Source organism: Myotis nattereri, assembly GCF_964212035.1.
Source record: "Myotis nattereri genome assembly, chromosome: X".
In the NCBI taxonomy this organism is placed as follows: Eukaryota; Metazoa; Chordata; class Mammalia; order Chiroptera; family Vespertilionidae; genus Myotis; species Myotis nattereri.
In genome coordinates, this window is record NC_138078.1 from 41,185,160 (window position 1) to 41,204,768 (window position 19,609).

Consider the following 19,609-nt stretch of genomic DNA (forward strand, 5'->3'; position numbering starts at 1 on the left):
AGGGGAAGACCCTGGGGAACAAGGGAAAAAGAGAAGGAAAGATGGGAAGGAGAAAGAAGAGATAGGGGGTAACATAGAGAGAAGGGTTGTACTAAGGAAGGAAAAAGGATGGGGGAAAAGGAAAATAAAATGTTTAAATAGGATAGGTAGATGGGGAGAAGCCATGCCTTGGCAGCCACTTTGTTTGGGGCCTGGACAAGAAAGAAGCAAAGCTGCTTGGTCCCTGCCTAAATTTTTACAGGCAACTCACAATTAGGTATACAAACTCAAAAACAATGATACTCTACAAATTATCCAAAATCCAGTTTCACTTGGCTTTTTTCTGATATCTCCACACTTGCAGGTCAGATTTCCTTTCCTATTTATGGTTTCTTTTAGATGATGGTGGCTTGCACTTTTTCAGCACGCTGGGTAGTATAAAGGGAAGCCTCCATAAAGCTTCCAATCTACTTGTAATCACTGTGCTGCTCTGTGTTTCTGACTCTGTGCCTTCACTAGGGAAAAGCCCTGGACTAGAGACCAGAAGTTTCAGATTTATTCCCAGTACTACCTGAAGCTTGTTGTATGGCTTTTGTGCAACTTCTTTCCCCTCTATGCCTCCCTTCTGTCACATGAGGACTTAGACCTATCTGATAATTCAGTGAGACCTCTGAACTCTCACCTCAGAAAAATATAATTTTAATAAACCCCCTAGGCACTCAAAAATTCAGGACTCCCTTAAACAGAAATTTGTCCAAGAACTCTTCTTCTCTTATATTGTAAAAGTGAACAGATAGATATTGGTGGAGCGGGTCAATAAACTGAATTAGCCAGAGACAGAACAAATTCAATTCTTTGACTTCTACTATACTACACACTCTAAGAGGAATGAAAATTGCTTTCTATTCTTTAGAAATCTTTTGAGGCTGGGTCAGTTAAGTCATACATCTTAACTATATGATTCAAAATTCTGAATGAATGCAGGTCAGAAAACAAAGTGGCCGCTGGCCCTATAAGATAGAATAAAACCCCAAGAAACCCCCACTTTAAAAGTATGGGCTTGCCCTGGCTGGGTAGTTCAGTTGGTTAGAGCACTGTCCAGATAATACCAAGGTTGCAGGTTTGATTCCTGGTCAAGGCACATACAAGAATCAACCAATGAATGCTTAAATAAGTGAAACAACAAATCAGTCTCTCTCTCTCTCTCTCTCTCTCTCTCTCTCTCTCTCTCTCTCTTCATTCTTCTCTCACTAAAATAAATCAATAAAAAATAAAAGTTTTGGCTCATAGCACCACCTATGAATGATTCATGACAAAAAACTCTGACTTCTATCAAGTTTCTAGATGCAATTATCAATTTATAGAATGGAGGACAGGAAAACATGTTAAACTGCAATCCTGGAATACACGCTGTACAAAACTATAGGATCAACAACCTAGTTCTTAAGCAAATAAATAGGAAGGAAAAGGAGAGACTGAATGACTCATGTGAAACTTGTGCATGTGCATGCACACGCACACACACACACACTTGTGATATTTATGAAACAACTGGAAATTTGAACAGACTGAATATTTGATTATATTAAAGAATTACTATTAATTGTTGTGGTTAGGTTTAACAAAATGGGGATAATAGATGTAAATATTTGTGACTTTTGATTTGACAATTGTTTCTTAGAAATGACATGAAAAGCATAAGCAAAAAAAGAAAAACTAGATACTGGTAAGCTGGATTTCATCAATATTAAAAACTTTTTGTACTTCAAAGGACACTATCAAGAGTGTGAAAAGAGAATCCATGGAATGGAAGAAAATATTTGTAAATTATATATCTGATAAGAGACTTGTGTCAAGATTAGAATATATAGTTATTACAATTCATTTATAAATAGCAAAATGACCAAATTTAAAAATTGGCAAAAGAGCTGAATAACATTTCTCCAAAGAAATGGTCAATAAGAACATGAAAATATGCTCAATATTAACCATCAGGAAAATGCAAATCAAATGCAGGAAATGCAAATGCAGGATATTACTATAGCATTACTTGTAATGATATATAACTCTATACCAGGGGTCCTCAAACTTTTTAAACAGGGGGCCAGTTCACTGTCCCTCAGACAGTTGGAGGGCCAGACTATAGTTTAAAAAAAAAAAACTATGAACAAATTCCTATGCACACTGCACATATCTTATTTTGAAGAAAAAAAAAAAACGGGAACAAACACAATATTTGTATTTGCATGTGGCCGGTGGGCCGTAGTTTGAGGACCCCTGCTCTACACCCACTAGAATGGCTATATAAAAAAGCTAGATAACAAATATTGAGGAAGATGTGGAAACATTAGAACCTTCATAACACTGCTGGTGGGAATGTAAAATGGTGAAGCCACTTTGGAAAACAGTCTGGCAGTTCCTTAAAAAGTAAAACATAGAGTTAATATTTGAGCCAACAACTCCACTCCTAGGAGAAAAGGAAAGCATATCCACATAAAAACTTGTACATGAACAGTCATAAGAGCTTTATTCAATTCAGAATGGTCAAATGATGGAAACAACACAAATGCCAATCAAATGGTGAATGGATAAACAAATGTGGCATATCAAAAGAATGGAACTTAGAAAATATTATAAGTGAAAGAAGACAGACACAAAAGGCTTTTATCTGATTCCATTTATAAGAAATATCTATATGGTTAGGGTAAATGCTATTTAATATAGCTTTTGTTTCATATTTACATAAATATTAATGTGCTAGGTTATGATGTAAAAGGTATTTCTTAAAGCAGATAATGATCAAAATAATTTGAAAGCCACTCTTCTAGATTATGTTGAGACAGATACTGGTGATCAAGACGGTACTATAATGTAAGCAACTAGAATCTTTATCCTTGACTTTAAAAGTACAATCTTATACTGTCTCCACTGACCTTTCAAACCACTATAGCCTGGCTTTCACCCCCTCATACCATAGGAAACTAGAACTTCTTCTGAATATAAACAAATTACCAACATGTTGCTAACTCTCATGGCCAATCTTTATCTTCCCTGATTTCTCTCCCAGTTGACTCCCTATGCCTTCCTCCTCCCTGAAATGTTCCTTCTGCCTTGGGAACATCAACCACATGTCCTGTCGGATATATTGTCTTTACTTACTGCCTAGGTTCTTCTTCATCCAGTCACTAAGGCCATGATTTCTCAGGGTTCTTCTAATTTCAGTCCCCCTTTCTTCTCACTCCACACATGCACTGAATGATGGGCCCATGCATCCCCAAGACTTGAACTACCATCCACATTACACATGATGCTCCTCCTTTCAACAAAGTTACTAGACACCAGTAGGGAACAAAATAGACATAAGCCCTTACCTGCATGGAGCTTACAACTCTGCTGATTACCCTCAGGTAGCTCTCTTCTCTTGAACTCCAGATATTAATCTCCAAATGCCTTTTAAATATTTCCTGAATATTTCAGGTGAACTTCACACTTAGTAAGTCCAAAATTGAATTAATCTTCTCCCACCCTTGCCAGCTTCCTTCTTCCCATGAGTTCTCTGTCTCTTAGGACACAGAAATATCCAAAACTAAGGAGCTATCTATACCTCTTGCCTCTCCCTCACCTTTATGCTAGCCATCCAGTCTCAAGTCCTGATGATTATCTTCCTCTTTAATATCATTCTCATGTGTCCTTTCTCTCTCCCTGCTGCCCATACTCAATTCCTCATCATTTCTGATCTATTACCATTCATTATGTGGTCTCTTGTGCTGCCCTCTATCCCCAATTCAGCCTCTACTCTCCTGTCTAACTCATCTTTTTCAAACGCAATTCTGCTTTTGTCAATCCTATGGTTGCTACTATAGATTGGTTGCTCAAGATCCATGCCACCCTCCTTCTAGCATACCTCCTTATATTGCTGAAAGCTAAAAAACAAACAAGCAAACAAACACTAAAACAAAAACTTGTCATTTCTCAGACTCTTTTGCATCCAGTATTCTGGACATGATTCATTTCTACCAATCAATACGCACATGCACAATACTTAGAAGAAGGTGATGGCAGAGGCCATATTTCTGCTGCTTCTGTTGGCATGAACAATGGTGGAAATCTTAGGTTTTCTCCACCATGTTACCTTTCGGTAGACTCCAGTGTCTGGTCACTGGCTTTGTGCATTTGGATCAGCAGAAAATTGAATATATATACCTTTGCCATTGAAGATCTGGAAGGCATGATGATAGTTAAGGCAGTGGCAGATTCCATAGTTAAGGCAGTGCCAAGGAGTCCAAGATGGCTGCAGAGAAGGTGGAAGCTACATTCACCTGCTCCCAGTGTCAAACTGAATTACAGCTAAATTACACAGCAATCAACCTGAATAACTAACTGAAGGCTACCTGAACTGAAATATTATAACCAAAGATTTACAGAAGAAACCACATAGAGATTGGTAAGAAGAGCAGAAATGCTGAAAGGGCTGGTCCCTACACCCATGTGCAATGGCTGAAAGCTGGAAGGATATTTGGGCTGCAAAACTCCCTCCCTGCCAGGAGCATGGGGTCTCAACCCCATGCAGGGATCCCCAAACCCAGAGCAAGAGAGACAGAAAGAGGAGCCCACATAGCATCTGGTGGTGAAAATCAGTGGGGTTTTAGTCTGCCTGGGAGAGAAGGGAGTCTGCTAGAGACTCAGCTGTCACCTTCCAAGGAATGAGGACTGCTATTGTTACAGAACCAGCATGGGGAGAGCACTGCCTTGTCCTCCAGATACTGGGGACACAATTCTGCTATGCTCAGGTCATGCAAAGGGGTCTGGTGACTGCACCAAGCAGGAAACTTTGGGGTGTTCTTCTGGATAATCTCTTGGCGGAGACAAGTAATTAAAATGTGTAACTTTAGAAAGGGGACCATTCTTCCCCACCTTGAGTGCACCGCTGTTGCCCATCCCCCACCTGTTGAATCACTGGGTCTGCCTTGCCACTTTGTGGCCTGCCTCTGATGAGTTTAGCCATGCAAGGGGATCAGAGTGCTGTACAGAGCTTAGACTTTCAGAGTGTCTCCTGGGAAGTCTTTTTCCTGGGAATCAGAAAAGTAGGAGTTAGTTTAATGGCTACATTGGGGAGGGGGGACACTTCTATCTCCCCTGCTGTAAGCTCAGCCTCTGATATCCCTGGAAGAAGAAGTGCCTGCCAACCCCCCTCCAACAGGCTAGCTGGAAAAACCCCCAATAGGAGACTGAACAAGCCCTTCCAAGTCCCAGTGGCCCTGTCCTGCTGAGCTCAGTTCCACAAAGGGAAGGGCATGCTGCTTGAAGCAGGGACATTCAGAGTGTGTCTCCCTCACAGGTTATTGTCTAAGGACCAGGATTAAGTGCATGGGCCCTCCTGTGGTCTCAGCCAGCACCACTCTCACCAGGAGACTCTTTTGATCTGTCCTCCTGATACCTAGTGGGTTTGTCCTGTTGAGCTTGCTCCTACAGAGGGGATGCCTAGCTGCACCCAACCTGAACCTGCAGCAGGCTCCTCCTGGGGAAGCTAGAGTTGGAAACTCTGGCAGAGATGGAGTGGTTTGGCTCTGGAGTAGGGGGCCACTTACCCCTCATTGAGTGCCTGATCACACAGCCCCCAAGTAGACGACCCTCTAGCTCCATCCTCCCAAACCCAGTTGCCCCACCCTACAAAGCTCATAACATGTTGAAGGGTTTGCGCTTTGCAGCCAGCCTGGGTCTACACTACAGTCTTTCTTCAAAAGGCTCTGGAGAAAGAAAAGACAACCTCTGGAGGAGTCAGAATAATTGACAGGTAGAGGTAGGGAGACTCAGAACTTTTACAGATCTGTGCCCAGCTCTAAGCTGGAGGAAGCTGACCCTTTTACAGAGATTGACTCCTACCCCACACACCCAAGTGCAGTAAATGTAGCCATAAACAATGATTAGTGTGGTAGCTCCAGACAGGTAGCCCAAGGCTGGTTACACCTGATATCTGACATCGAGCTGTACCTGAACCCCAGCCAAGTGGACCCAGAACCAACACAACCAGTGGTAGACTTCAGACTACACCAGAGCTTGACCAAAATAGCCAAACAAACAGTATACCCAAAGGGGGATTCCAGCAATCACCAGACACTGCCAAGAACAACTCTTTCCAGGGGGCAGCCCCAACACAGTAACTCATATATGATGATCAAGATTTATCCTTATAATAAGGCAACCTGAAGGGTTAACTCCACCCACAAAAGGGCCAACAGCATTCAAGATACAACTACAACAGGAGGGTATGCATAACCCAAAAGAAACATTCCTGAGCTGAGATGATGTGGGCGATTGTGCCACTAAGCTCAACAAGACTCCTATATCACAAAGCCATCATAGCAGGTTTGGGAGTCATAGTAGATCAACCCAATACACAGAGAGAAAATGGGGAGACAAAGAAATATGCCCCAAATGAAAGAACAAAAAAAAAATCCCCTGGAAAGAATTAAATGAAATGGAAACTACCAGATGCAGAGTTTATAACAATGGTTATAAGGATGCTCAAGGACCTTAAGGGAAGAATGGATGGTCTCAGTGAGAACTTAAACAAAGAGATAGTAAGAATTAAAAAAGATATAGAAATCATTAAAGAAAAACAGTCAGGAATGACAGTTTAAGGGATATGTGGAAAAACATCAAGCATAACAATATCTACATCACTGGGGTATAATAAGTAGAAGAGAGTGAGCAAGGGATAAAAAATGTGTTTGAAGAAATAATGGCTGAAAACTTCCCTAACCTGGTGAAGGAAAAAGCCACACAAGTGTGGAAGCACAGATAGTCCCAATAAACATGAACCCAAAGAGGCCCACACCAAGACAATCACAATGAAAAGAAATTTAAAAGCATTAAGGGAGAAACAGTTACCTATAAGTGAGCTCCTATAAGGATGTCATCTGATTTCTCAACAGAAATACTTCATACCAGAAGGGATTAGCATGAAATATTCAAAGTGATGAAGAGCAAGAACCTACAACCAAGACTACTCTATCCAGAAAAGCTATCATTTAAAATTGAAGATGAAATTAAGCACTTCCAGACATAAATAAGCTAATGGCATTCATTACTATCAAACAAGTACTGCAAGAAATGTTTAAGGGCCTGCTTTAAGAAGAAGAAAAAGAAGAAAGAAAGAGAGAGAAAGGAACGTAGATATAAAGAATAAAATGGCAATAAATAAGTACCTATCAATAATAACCTTAAATATAAACAATTTAAATGCTGCAATAAAACAAAAACCCACAGGGTAGCTGAATGGATAAGAAAACATGACCCATACATATGCTGTCTACAAGAGACCCACCTCAGAACAAAAGAAATACACAGACTGAAAGTGAAGGGATGGGAAAAAAATATTCCATGCAAATGAAAACAAGAAAAAAAAAAAAGCTGGGATAACAATACTTATATAGGCTTCAAAAAAAGGCCATAGCAGGAGACAAAGAATGCCACTGCATAACACTAAAGGGATCGATACAAGAGCATATAACCCTCCGAAACATATATACATCTAACATCAGAATAAAACTTACTATAGTTCTCATAACTCACCAATTTCTCCCTCCTCAGAACCTATGTAACTGTTGCTATCCTTCTGCAGTCCTCACCTCAAAGCTCAGCTCACATCTCACCTCCTCTAGAAGGCTTTCCCTGAGGTTTTTCATCAAAAATATTCTGGACCATATTCTTCTCCCATTAGGACCCAGTGTTTAACCCTGTTGAACAATTATTAAACTGCATTGCAATGCTAATTTTGTTTGTTTATATCATACACTGGACTGTGGAGCTAAGACCACACCTGTCTTGTTCACTGCTTTCTCTCCCCATGATCAGCACAGTGCCTGACACTTAGTAGGTATTTCATAAGCATCTGCTGAATGCATGAATGCCTCTTCATCCACTTGTTTCACTCAGAGAATCATATCTTCCAAACACAGAAGACAAGACCTGATGAGACCTCAGAGAAAAATCTATTCTAAACTTTCATGTTCCAGGTTAGGAAACTTATGCTCAGGGAATGGAAGCAACTTGCCCAAGATTATATAGCTAATTGCTGGCAGAAAAGAAACCAAAACCCTGACTCTAGAGCAGTGGTTCTCAACCTTGGCTGCACATTAGAATCACCTGGGAATCTTAAAATTCTGATTTCTGGGCCTCATCCTCCGGAAATTCTGTTTCTTTGTTATGGGGTGGGGCCACAACATTAATAACAAAGAAACAGAATTTCTGGAGGATGAGGCCCAGAAATCAGGATTTTAAAAAGATTCCCAGGTGATTCTAATGTGCAGCCAAGGTGAGAACCACTGCTCGAGAGTCTCAAAAGTACTTTTGAGAGATTTCAGACTCTAGAACATGACATTTGATACCAGCCCTGCCCACTCAACTCACAATTTCAAAAATATTAGACAGGTCTCCCATATTTTAAGCAGCAGGAACCCCACCTAAGAGCCAGTCCTTCTGCTAACAAGTATCAAGGAATCAAAGAATCTCTTGGTATAGCAAAAGCCCAATTCCATCCTTTAATCTCTTCTGCAACATCCCCACCAAGTAGTTATCCAGTCTCAGCTCCAACATGCATAATGATGGGGAGGTTTCTCTCTCCTAAGATGGCACATCCGATTTAGGACTATCTCAGTTGGTAGATAGTTCTCCAATCACTTTGTGTCAGATATTATCACCACTTCTGCCACTGCTGAGGAGTTAATTACTTCATGAAATTGTTTTGAACATAAATGTTCCAAAATTCACACTGAAATTATTATAAGCACCCAGTATATTTTTCAGGACCCAAAGGCCTCTTATTAGGTAATAATAATATTAAATGCTTATAAAGTGCTAACTCTGTGCCAGGCACTGTTCTAAGCCCCTTATATATTGACTCTTTTAATCCTCACAACAACCCTATAAGGTAGATGCTATTATTGTCCTTGTTTTACAGATAGTCAGTGATGGAGTACAGATGCAAACAACCCAAGAAATCTAGCTCTTCAGCCTATTCTCTTAAACACTGTCACAAAAATGCCGCTAGGTGACACATGTCCCATCTTCCAACAGCATTTGACATGATGTCAAAAAGAAACCAAAACCCTGGCTCTTGAATCTCAAAAGTATTTTTGAGAGATTTCAGACTCTAGAACATGACATTTGATACCAGCCCTGTCCATGATGTCACCTGAGTCATGGTAATAAACTGTTTCAATGTCCTGACCTGAGTTCCAGTGACCTACCTTCCAGGTACAAAAAAAACATAGATGTTACCTCTTTGCCTGCTTTCAGAGAAAAGCCAATGTTTTGTTGTCCCTTGCCTCTCATGGTTCAGACAGCTTCCAAAGTCCCACTTGCGCCACACCACCAAGGAAAGTTTCACATTTTGTGTTGACCCCTACTGTTACTCACTTATTTGCTATACAACCCCCACCCCAGCTATGTGATAATCCCTCTGATGCTTGCCACAGGCAGTCCGAAGATACTGAGTTCCATCTGTTCATTGTCTTGGATACTGATGTGATTAGATGCTCTTGCACATTCATTCATGTCAACTCCATTTAAGAGTCAGTTCCCTGAGGTCATGAACTCTTGATTAGTTCAATTATTCAGCACAGAGATCAACACTCTTCCAAAATCATTTAAATTAAATAAGTGCACTTACTTTGACAGCTAAGGGATACAGAGAGGCTCTCAGGAAGCTTATAGTCTATTGGGAAAGACAGTCACAAACACACATAATTTCACTGTCATACAGTAAAGTGTCCCAAGCACAATCAGATAATGAATAAAGTTGTTGGTAATTATAGAATGAATCATAGAATTTCATAGAAATTTCTCCCAACCTTCTTATGTAGGAATCTTTCTGAGGTGTTGGTTACAAGGAGTGGGAGGTAGGAGGAAACACTTACTTTGGGCACACATGGTCCTAGGCCTTTCAACATATTATTTTATTTAATCTTCCCCAGAAGCCTGAAAAGAAGAAATCATTATTGCTATTTTAATTTATTGATGAGAGAGAGAGAGAGAGAGAGAGAGAGAGAGAGAGAGAGAAATATCTGTGTGAGAGATAAACATTAATCAGTTGCCTTCCACACATGCCCTGACTGGAGATCAAATTCACAACCTAGGTATATACCCTGACTGGGACGTGAACCTGCCACATTTTGGTGTATGGGATGATGCTCCAACCAACTGAGCCACACTCCCCAGAGCCCTTTTTGTTATTTTAAAGAGTGAGAAACTAATATTCAGAGTGTTATACCATTTTCCAGGTAGAATGAAGCATTAGCAAGATTGAAACTGAAATATGTTTCCAAAGCCCATCCTTTTCTCCCACTATCCCTAATGAGTTTTGTCCAGCAATTGCTGGAATATTTTCAGTAATAGGAAGCTCACTCTTCAGCTTCCAAAACCATTTGTTACAGTACCATCCACTAGGACATGCAAAAAAAAAAAATGGCCGAGTCCTTCTAAGCAATAGTCCTCTTAAGTATTTGGAAGACATCTATCACAGGTTCAAACTCTTTTCATTGTGAACAACCTCTAACAGACACACATTTTCCAAGATAAACATGATCATTTCTTTAAGCTCTTCCACTGTGGCATGGTTTGCAGTCCCTTCTGCAGGCTGATTGCTTATCAATTTGTCCCTATCCCTCAGAACATATATCCAGGTGGAAGCAACAATGGGGAGTAGAGTGAGACTGTTACCTCCCTTATTATGAGCACTGATTCTTAGGAAGATTTTATGAGCTCATGCTCACCTAAAATGGCTCATACTCACATGTGCTGCTGTGATCCCACAAGGCCTTGAAAAGCTCATGCAAAGTGAAAAGAGTAGTGGATGGGAAGTTAAAACTTTCAGATGTAAATCCAGCCTCTGCTTCTTGGTAGCAGTGTGACCTCAAATATGTCCTTTAACTTCCTTAAAGATAAAAAAAGCTATGGTTTGCTTTCATTTGCAGCTTAGAATAAATCATTGACTATTGTAAATCTTCATCAGCCTTGCAAAATGTATGGTAGAAATGGAGTTGGTCCCAAATGGGGTACCTTGAGGAAAGTGCAATGGGTGATAAGCTTAAGTTAAAGAATAAGGTTTCATATATGGTTGTAGGGAGTGGAGTTTTAGGGAGAAATCAAATATAGGGTTACAAATTTTACTCTGCCTAAATACTTTTCTCCTAGTTATCTACAATTTTAGCTCTTTCATCTCCTGGAAAGGAATCCTTCCCTGACCACCCTCTCTAAAACTGTACTACCCCATTATCCTGCTTTTCCTTCTAGCCAATTTTCCTTCTACCTGAAATGTTATATAATTATTTACTTATTGGTTTATTGTCTCCCTTTATACATTTTAAGATCCATGAAGGCAGCGATTTTCTGTTTATTGTTGTATCTCCAGCACCGAGAACAGTGCTTGGCATACAATAAATATTTTTTGATGACTGAATAACTAACTGAATGAATGAATGAATGAATGAATAAAGACCAAGGCATAGAGCACTGCTGACTTACAATATAGACTGTAGAGAAGCTGTATCATAGAAAATAGTCTGTGCTGCAGCCTGTGATACCGACCTTGGCCCCTCACCCACCAAAGGCCTTCATTAGTCAGAACTCCTTCAAAAGGGACTAAAAGTTTCAAATTACAGGCTGAGAATTTTAGGACCTCTTTGGTTTTCTGTTCCCCATTTGCATAGACACCACTTAAACCATCACCCAGAAGCCCTTCCCTCAAGAAACACTGCCTAGACTGCCCTCCTGTGGTCAAAGACTAAATGCATACCTGAATAAATATCCAAGAACAGCAGTTTTCAATGGCTTTATTTCAGGCCTATTTATTTTCCTTTCCTTTTCTTTCTTTTCATTTACTTTACTTTATTTATGAGAAGTAGACTTATTTTAGTTCTATTCAAGTAAGTTAGTGGGTCACACAACTTGCCTCTAACTCAGGGTAGAAAGGGCTGGTTGGAAAAGAGCAGTAAGGATCTAAAAGCCCTTTCAGAGGAAGTACAATGCTTTCATATCAAGCACAAGATCTTTCTGGGGCAACCAAACCCAATCATGCATCAATTCAAGACTGGCATGGGCAGTGAATGCTTCCCTCAGTATCAGGCCTATTGTTTAGTTTTGATGTCTAAACTCCTAGATAGTTCCATTCTTGGGCCTCATGGCTCATTCAATCAGCTGTTCACTCTCATCCCCATGTCCAGGTTTATTTATTTATAGGATTTATTTAAACTGTAAACAACTGTGAAGTCAGGACACTAAGCACTCATCATCAAACTAAGCATTGAGTTTTGCTCATAATAGGTGCTCCACAAATATTACATAGATAAACAGGTAGATTGGTAGGTGGATAGGCAGATGATAAGAATAAGATACAACTGCAATAGGAGGAAAGTTGGTTAGTTTAGCTGGGGAATTTGTCAGATTGTGGATTATATGTCAGAATCAGTCTAACCAATTGACTCACTAACTCTATTTTCTATAGAAGTCCAAGGTAGACTAACAAACAGGCTCGGAGTGAAGATGTAAAGAGAGGACTGGACACTATCAAAGGATGGTAAAGAAGAAACATGCACAGGACACACAGTGGATGGAGGCTTATAGAGACTTGTGAAGGCACAGCTGAGACTGTTGAAGATCTCTGTGGATTGATAGGGAGATATCTTAAAAATACATTATGTAAAAAAAGAAATATGCAAAATAGTATATAAAATGTATGCTTTGTGGGGGTAAAAAATAAGGAAAATAAGAATATATGTTTATATCTGCATAAAGAAACTCTGGAAGGATACATCTACACTAATAAAAGAGAAACATGTAAATTAACCATCACTCCGCTACACCCACCAGCCAATCAGGAGTGAGTATGCAAATTAACCCAACTAAGACCAGGGCTGGCCACGGAGCTGGAGTAGCAGGAGGCTTGGGTTGCCCCCTGTGATGAAGGAAGCCAAGCTTCCCGCCTGCCCTGGCCAGCCCTGGTCTCCGCTCAAGGCTACAAAGTTTCAATTATAGAAGATAAATAAATCCCAGATTCCTGTTTCCAGTCCGCCCTGGCCTCCGCTCAAGAAGGTGACAAAAAAAAAAAGAAAAAAAGGAGAGGCTGGGAGCTTGGGTTGCCGGGGGGCATGGCCAGCCTGAAAACAACCATCAGCCCCTCACCCAGGCTGGCCAGGCACCCCAGTGGGGACCCCCACCCTGAAGGGGGTGTGGCCAGCTTGGAAACAGCCCTCAGCCCCTTACCCAGGCTGGCCACATCCCCATGGGGTGAGGGTCCCCGCTGGGGGGCTTGGCCAGGCTGCAAACAGGCATCAGCCCCTCACCCAGGCTGGCCAGGCACCCCAGTGGGGACCCCCAGCCTGAAGAGGGTGTGGCCAGCCTTAAAATGGCTCTCAGTCCCTCATCCAGACTGGCCAGGCACCCCAGCAGGACCCCCCCACCCTGATCCTGGACACCCTTCAGGGTAAACAAGCCAGTCCCCACCTGTGCACCAGGCCTCTATCTATACTAATAAAAGGGTAATATGCTAATTAGACTGGGAGACCTTCCAGGAGACCTTCCAGACGTTCTTCTGGACAAAGCCATGGTGGCGGGGCCGAGGTAGAGGTGGTTAAAGGCCAAGAGGTGAGGGAAGTTGTGGGTGGTCAGGCCAGGATGGGATGGCAGTTGTGGGTGATCAGGCTGATGGGGGGCGGGGCTGTTGGGGGTAAGCAGACCAGCAGTGGGGCCAGTTGGGGGCAAGCAGGCCATCAGTGGGGGTCAGCTGGAGGTGATCAAGACAGCAGGGGGGGGAATTTGGAGTGAGCAGGCCAGTAGGGGGGCAGTTGGGGAGCAAGCACACTGGCACAGGGGGCAGTTGGGGGTGATCAGGCTGGCGGGGGGGCATTTAGGGGTGAGCAGGCTGGAGGCGGGGGGCAGTTGGGGGCAATCAGGCCAGCAGGCAGAGTGGTTACGGGCAATCAGGCAGGCAGGCAGGCAGGTGAGTGGTTAGGAGCCAGCAGTCCAAGATTGTGAGAGGGATGTCTGACTGCTGGTTTAGACCTGATCCCTGTAAACCGGCAGTAGGACATCCTTCGAGAGGGTCCCAGATTGCAGAGGGTGCAGGCCGGGCTGAGGGACATGCTCCCCCATGCACGAATTTCGTGCACTGGGCCACTAGTCAAAAACTATAAAGCTGGTATACTGTAATGGGGGACCTGGGTGGACAGAGAACATCCACTGTATATGTTTTTATAGTTAGATTTTTTTAACTATGTGAATATATTATCCATTCAAATATTAAATTTAAAAATGTTAAATATGCTGTGTGAGCTTAATAAGGCATTCCTTCCCTCACTTCTCCCTCCCTCTGCTTCAATTAATGAAGCTAGGAAGAGCCCTACACTTAGAAGCAGTGTAGTTTGACAGTTGAAAACATAGACACTGGGGTCAGCCTGCTGAGGTTCAACTTTAGTTCTGCTAATTGCTGGCTATTTCAGCAAGTTAATAACTTCAAACCTCATTTTTCTCATCTTTAAAATGGGATGAGTGGTATAATTCCCTGGTACTCACTCTGCCCTTAACTTTGAGAAAGCCCTGGATTCTTAGCACCCTCGTTTCCTCATCTGCAAAACAGGGAGATTAATAAAGTTGTTGGTGAGGGTTTAATGAGTGAATACATGTAAAGCACTTACAATAATGCTTGGCACATAGTAATGTTCAGTAAATACTGGCAATTACTATTATTTAAGGGATTCTTCCCCTAAGTTTAGGCAAATTACATACTCTCTGAACCATCATTCTCAGTTTCCTTATGTATAAATAGAAAAACAAAACAAAATTATCTACCAATGAGATGATAAGATAATGAATTTGAAAGTTCCCTATGGCATAAAAATTTTGGTTAAGAAGAGAATTGTTACAGTAGAAAAAGGAGGAGGGTTGTATACTAAATGAAGATTCTACTTATTCAAGGTTCCCCTCTCACCTTCAGCATTCCAAATGAGATAATATCTAAGGGGCAAGTAGAGGTCTTTAAAGGCCATGAGTCATTTGTATATTAAATGTCAGAAGATGAGTCCTGGTTCCCACCTCTTTAAAGCAGAGTGGCCAAAAAGGACCACACATCACTGGCTGCCACTCCATTGTGAGATGCCAAGTGTTCCCATGTATTTTTCCTATTTTGAGGAGGTGCTGAGGCTTAGTGATAATCTCACTATCCTTAGCAGCTTCTCAGAAAAGAAAGGAAGTAGCACCCTGAAGGCTCACTCTCCCCACTCCGCACATACAATCAATTTACAAAGAACAAAACAATTTGCTTAATCAGGGGTACCAATTCTCCATATCCCAGCAACCAGCCCTTGCAGGCTCATTTTATGACCTATAAAGCCCTTTTATCCCCATTTTCTGATTTGCGCCTCGACAATAGCCCAAGAAGGCTGTCAAGTGGGCGAGAGGTAATCATTCCCTTTTTACAGAAGGAGAACACTTTATTTTTCAGAAGGAAAGTGACTTACCCCAGCTCTCACCACTTCATAGAAGAATGAGAATGAACAAAGGATTAAGAACCAGAAGACCCAATTCTGAGGAGAGTGCTTTAGAGCTGAAAAATTCTATACATTTGGGATTTTATGAAACTGTCATGCCAGGGCCAAACCCAGAACCCAAGTTTCCTTTCCTCCAGACCACAACTCTTGTACTGATGCTGGAAAAGGGAACAGCAAATAAAGACTAAGAGAAAATTATCAACCCCCAAAATAACTGCAGCTTACATTTAAATAAAACTATACATCTTCCTGAATATTGAGGCCTTTTCTTGCATTTCAACCTCATGGCAACCTTGTGAGGGAAGTGTAGCAAAAAATAGGAATCTAAAGTTTTAACCACCCACACACATACTTCTTATCCTTCTTCCCTGCTGCACTTTTTCTCCTTGGCACTTAGGATTAACATACTACATATTTTATTTAATCATCTGCTTAGCATGTATTTTCCTTAAGTAGAAAATCTGTTCCATGAGGAAAGGATTTTTGTCTGCTTTGTTCACCATTCACCAATGCCTAGAATAGTGCCTGGTACATAGCAGATACTCAATAAATATTATTGAATAAACAAATTAATGAATATGTGGTGTGTGTTAGGGAGAGTGCTCTGAGGCTTATGTACATTAGTATATGAAGGTGCTTTGAAAATGCAAAATACTGAACAAATGTGAGGGATTACTAGTATCCTATATAATAAAAGCCTAATATGTTAAGTGTCTGGTCGTCCAGTTGGCCATTCAACTAATCAAAGCATAATATGCTAATGATATGCTAAGGTCACTCAACTGCTCACTATGACATGCACTGACCACCAGGGTTAGACACTCCGACCAGTAGGCTAGCTTGCTGCTGGGGTCTGGCCCATTGGGACTGAGCTAGATGGGCCAGACATGCCCTGGAGCCCTCCCGTGGTCCCTCCTAGGCTGGCCAACCTCCCTCATCCCTCCCCAGCCCCAATCGTGCACCAGTGGGGTCCCTTGGCCTGGCCTGCAACCTCTTGCAATCCGGGCTGAGGGAACCCCCCTCCCTGAGTGCATGAATTTCGTGCACTGGTCCTCTAATATTAAAATAATAAAAGCTATCATTGATTGAGTGCTTGTTATGTGCAAGACACTGTACCATGTGTTTTACATAGATTAAATCAGTCCATCTTCACAATAGTACCAATCACCAGGTACTACTATTCTAGATTCATAGATAAGGTATAATGGTTAATTTTGTGTTTCAACTTGTCTGGAATACAATGCCCACACATTCAATCAAACATTATTCTGGATATTTCCATGAAGGTATTTTTTGGATGAGTTTAACATTTAAATCAGTAAACTCTGAGTAAAGCAGATTGTACTCCAGAATGTGGATGGGCCTCATCTAATCAGTTGAACGTTATAATAGAACAAAGACTGACCTGTCCCTAAGCAAGAAGGAATTCTGCCAGCAGACTGCCTTTGGACTCAGACTGCAACTCTTCCCAGATTGCTGACCTACCCTTCAGATTTTGGACTTGCACCCCTGCAATCATGAAAACCGATTTTTAAAAGTAAATTAATATTCCTCCTTGTAGCTAGATTATAGATATAGATATAGATGTAGATATAGATCTATAGATACATATACATCTTGTTGGTAGTGTTTCTCTCGAGAAGCCTGACTAATACATAAGGAAACAAGCTTAGAATGGTTAAATCCCTTGCTTCAAATCAAACAACTCCAGCCGTGGGCAAACTACGGCCTGCGGGCCGGATCCGGCCCTTTTGAAATGAATAAAACTAAAAAAAAAAAACAACAAAAAAAACACACAAAAAAACCGTACCCTTTTATGTAATGATGTTTACTTTGAATTTATATTAGTTCACACAAACACTCCATCCATGCTTTTGTTCCGGCCCTCTGGTCCCGTTTAAGAACCCATTGTGGCCCTCGAGTCAAAAAGTTTGCCCACCCCTGAACTAGACAGTGGCAGAGCCAGAAACTTAGGGATCATGTTCCTTGTTTCTTCCATGTCATACACCTCTCTCATCAACACAACAACAATTTCTATTGAGTCTATCTTCAAAATCAATGTCAAATCTTCCCTCCTCTCCCTGAACTCCACTGATTTTATTTCTGTAGCAGCCTTTCAATTGAGCTTGCCATCCCTACTTTCACCATCCCCAATCCATTCTCTAGAGAGTCTGCAAAAATCAACTTCTCAAATCACAAAGCAGACCCCGTCATTCTACTGCTTCAAATGCTTCCTATTGTACTTAGAATAAATAGCACTCACTCTGCCCAACACTGTCATACACACTGTGAGTATGTTAACTCACACTTAATCCTCACTAGCACTATAAATAGTACCATTATTATCTCCATTTTTCAGAGGGCATAACTGAGGCACAGAAAGATTAATGTGCCCCCAAATCACACAACTAAGAAGTGGCAGAACCATGACTTGAACTTAGGCAGTATGCTTCCAGAATCTGTGCTATTAACCACTGAACAATACCACATTTAGGTACATACCCTTTCTGGGCCTACAAGGTCTCATGTGAGCTGTACCTGCCTGACTCTCTGCCTTCCTATCATGTCACTTGCCTCCTCTCTCCCTGTGCTCCATTTGTACTGCCTTTTTTTTCTACCCCTCAGGTGCTATCCTTGTTCCCTCCTTTAAACTCCTTACAAGACTTGCTGTCTCTTCCTTTATTTTTTATTGTAATCCAAATTCATAGGGTCTCTCCCCAAATCTCCACACAGCTAACTCATGTTAAATGTCAATTCCCTGGTATGTCAGGCAGGCCCTTAGACAAAATGTCTCCTCATGGCAATAGGACTTCTTAGAGCTAGCTGAATGTATTTATTTCCCCCACTTTCTGATGCCATTACTGAATAGCTTAATCACTTACAGAACTAGTCATGTTCACACACACACAAGCACACACGCGCACACACACACAGCACAATAATAAAACACCTCAAAGCAATGGGTTCCTAAGAAGAAGCTCTTCTCATCCCGACATGGGACTGTTTAGGGGTCTTTTTCATTTTCTCCTGAAGCATAAAATTGAGGAATCCTTGCTGTGGGGCAGGAACAATGTTCCTTGTGAATGAAATTCCTGTTGGATCTCTTAGCACTCAAAGAGGAAAGTTATATCTGATCTTCTGAGGCCTTATTTCAGGGCAGTAGAAAAGATCATATTCTGTTTTCCCAAGTGTGTATCCCCTTTATCCTGTCAAGAATAATAATTACTCTATATATAGGTAGAGATTAGCACAGTTCACACAGCCCTTTCTTGTCTACTCACAGAGAAGAATCAATAAACAAAGCTATGTATTAATTTTATGTATCAACTTGACTGGGTCAGGGCGTTCTCAGACATTTGGTGAGACATTATTCTAGATGTGCCTGCTAGGGTGTTTTGGATGATACTGATAATTGAATTGGTAGACTGAGTAAAGCAGATTGCCCTTTCCAATGCAGGTAGATCTCAATTAATAGAAGACCTAATAGAACAAAAAGGCTGAGTGAAAGGGAACTATTCCTGCTTGACTGTATAACCTGGAACCTCTCTCTCTTCCCCCCCCTCTCTTTCTCTCCCTCTCTCTCTTCCTCTCCCCCCTCCCTCCCTCTCTCTTTCCTTCCTTCTCTCTCCTCCAGCTGTCAGGTGCAGCCACCTCTCCTCTCTTCTTGCACCCTCTATGTGTATCACCATAGAAAGCCTCCACCACTCAATCTTATTATGCCATTGTCCTTTCTGCCAGGCAAAGTTTTTGAGCTTGGCACTCAAGGTACTTCTTGATGTGGCCCCAATGCACCCTGCCAGAATTACTGCATTTAGCAACATCAAAGCACCCACATGTTATTTACAGAACATACTGGCACTTTCATGCCTCAATTCTTTGTCTAAGGTTGTTACCCTCTGCTTAGAATATTTCTTGCTTCATCTACCATACCTACTCCCCACACCAAGCCAACAGGGCCATCTGAAAGGCTTGAAAGTACAATTTAAATACTATATTTTCTAGAAAGCCCTGCCCAATACTCCGAATCACTCCTCCACTATGCTTTTGCTCCCCTATACTTCCACACCACCTTCTTTGTATCTCCA

The 19,609-nt window shown here is 41.5% G+C and overlaps 1 protein-coding gene across 1 annotated transcript in view; it reads right to left on the bottom strand.

Moving 5' to 3' along the window:
- ARHGEF9 (Cdc42 guanine nucleotide exchange factor 9) overlaps nucleotides 1-19,609 on the bottom strand; it is a 224,594-nt gene that overhangs the window by 198,961 nt on the left and 6,024 nt on the right. The gene's annotated exons all lie outside the window — the stretch shown is intronic.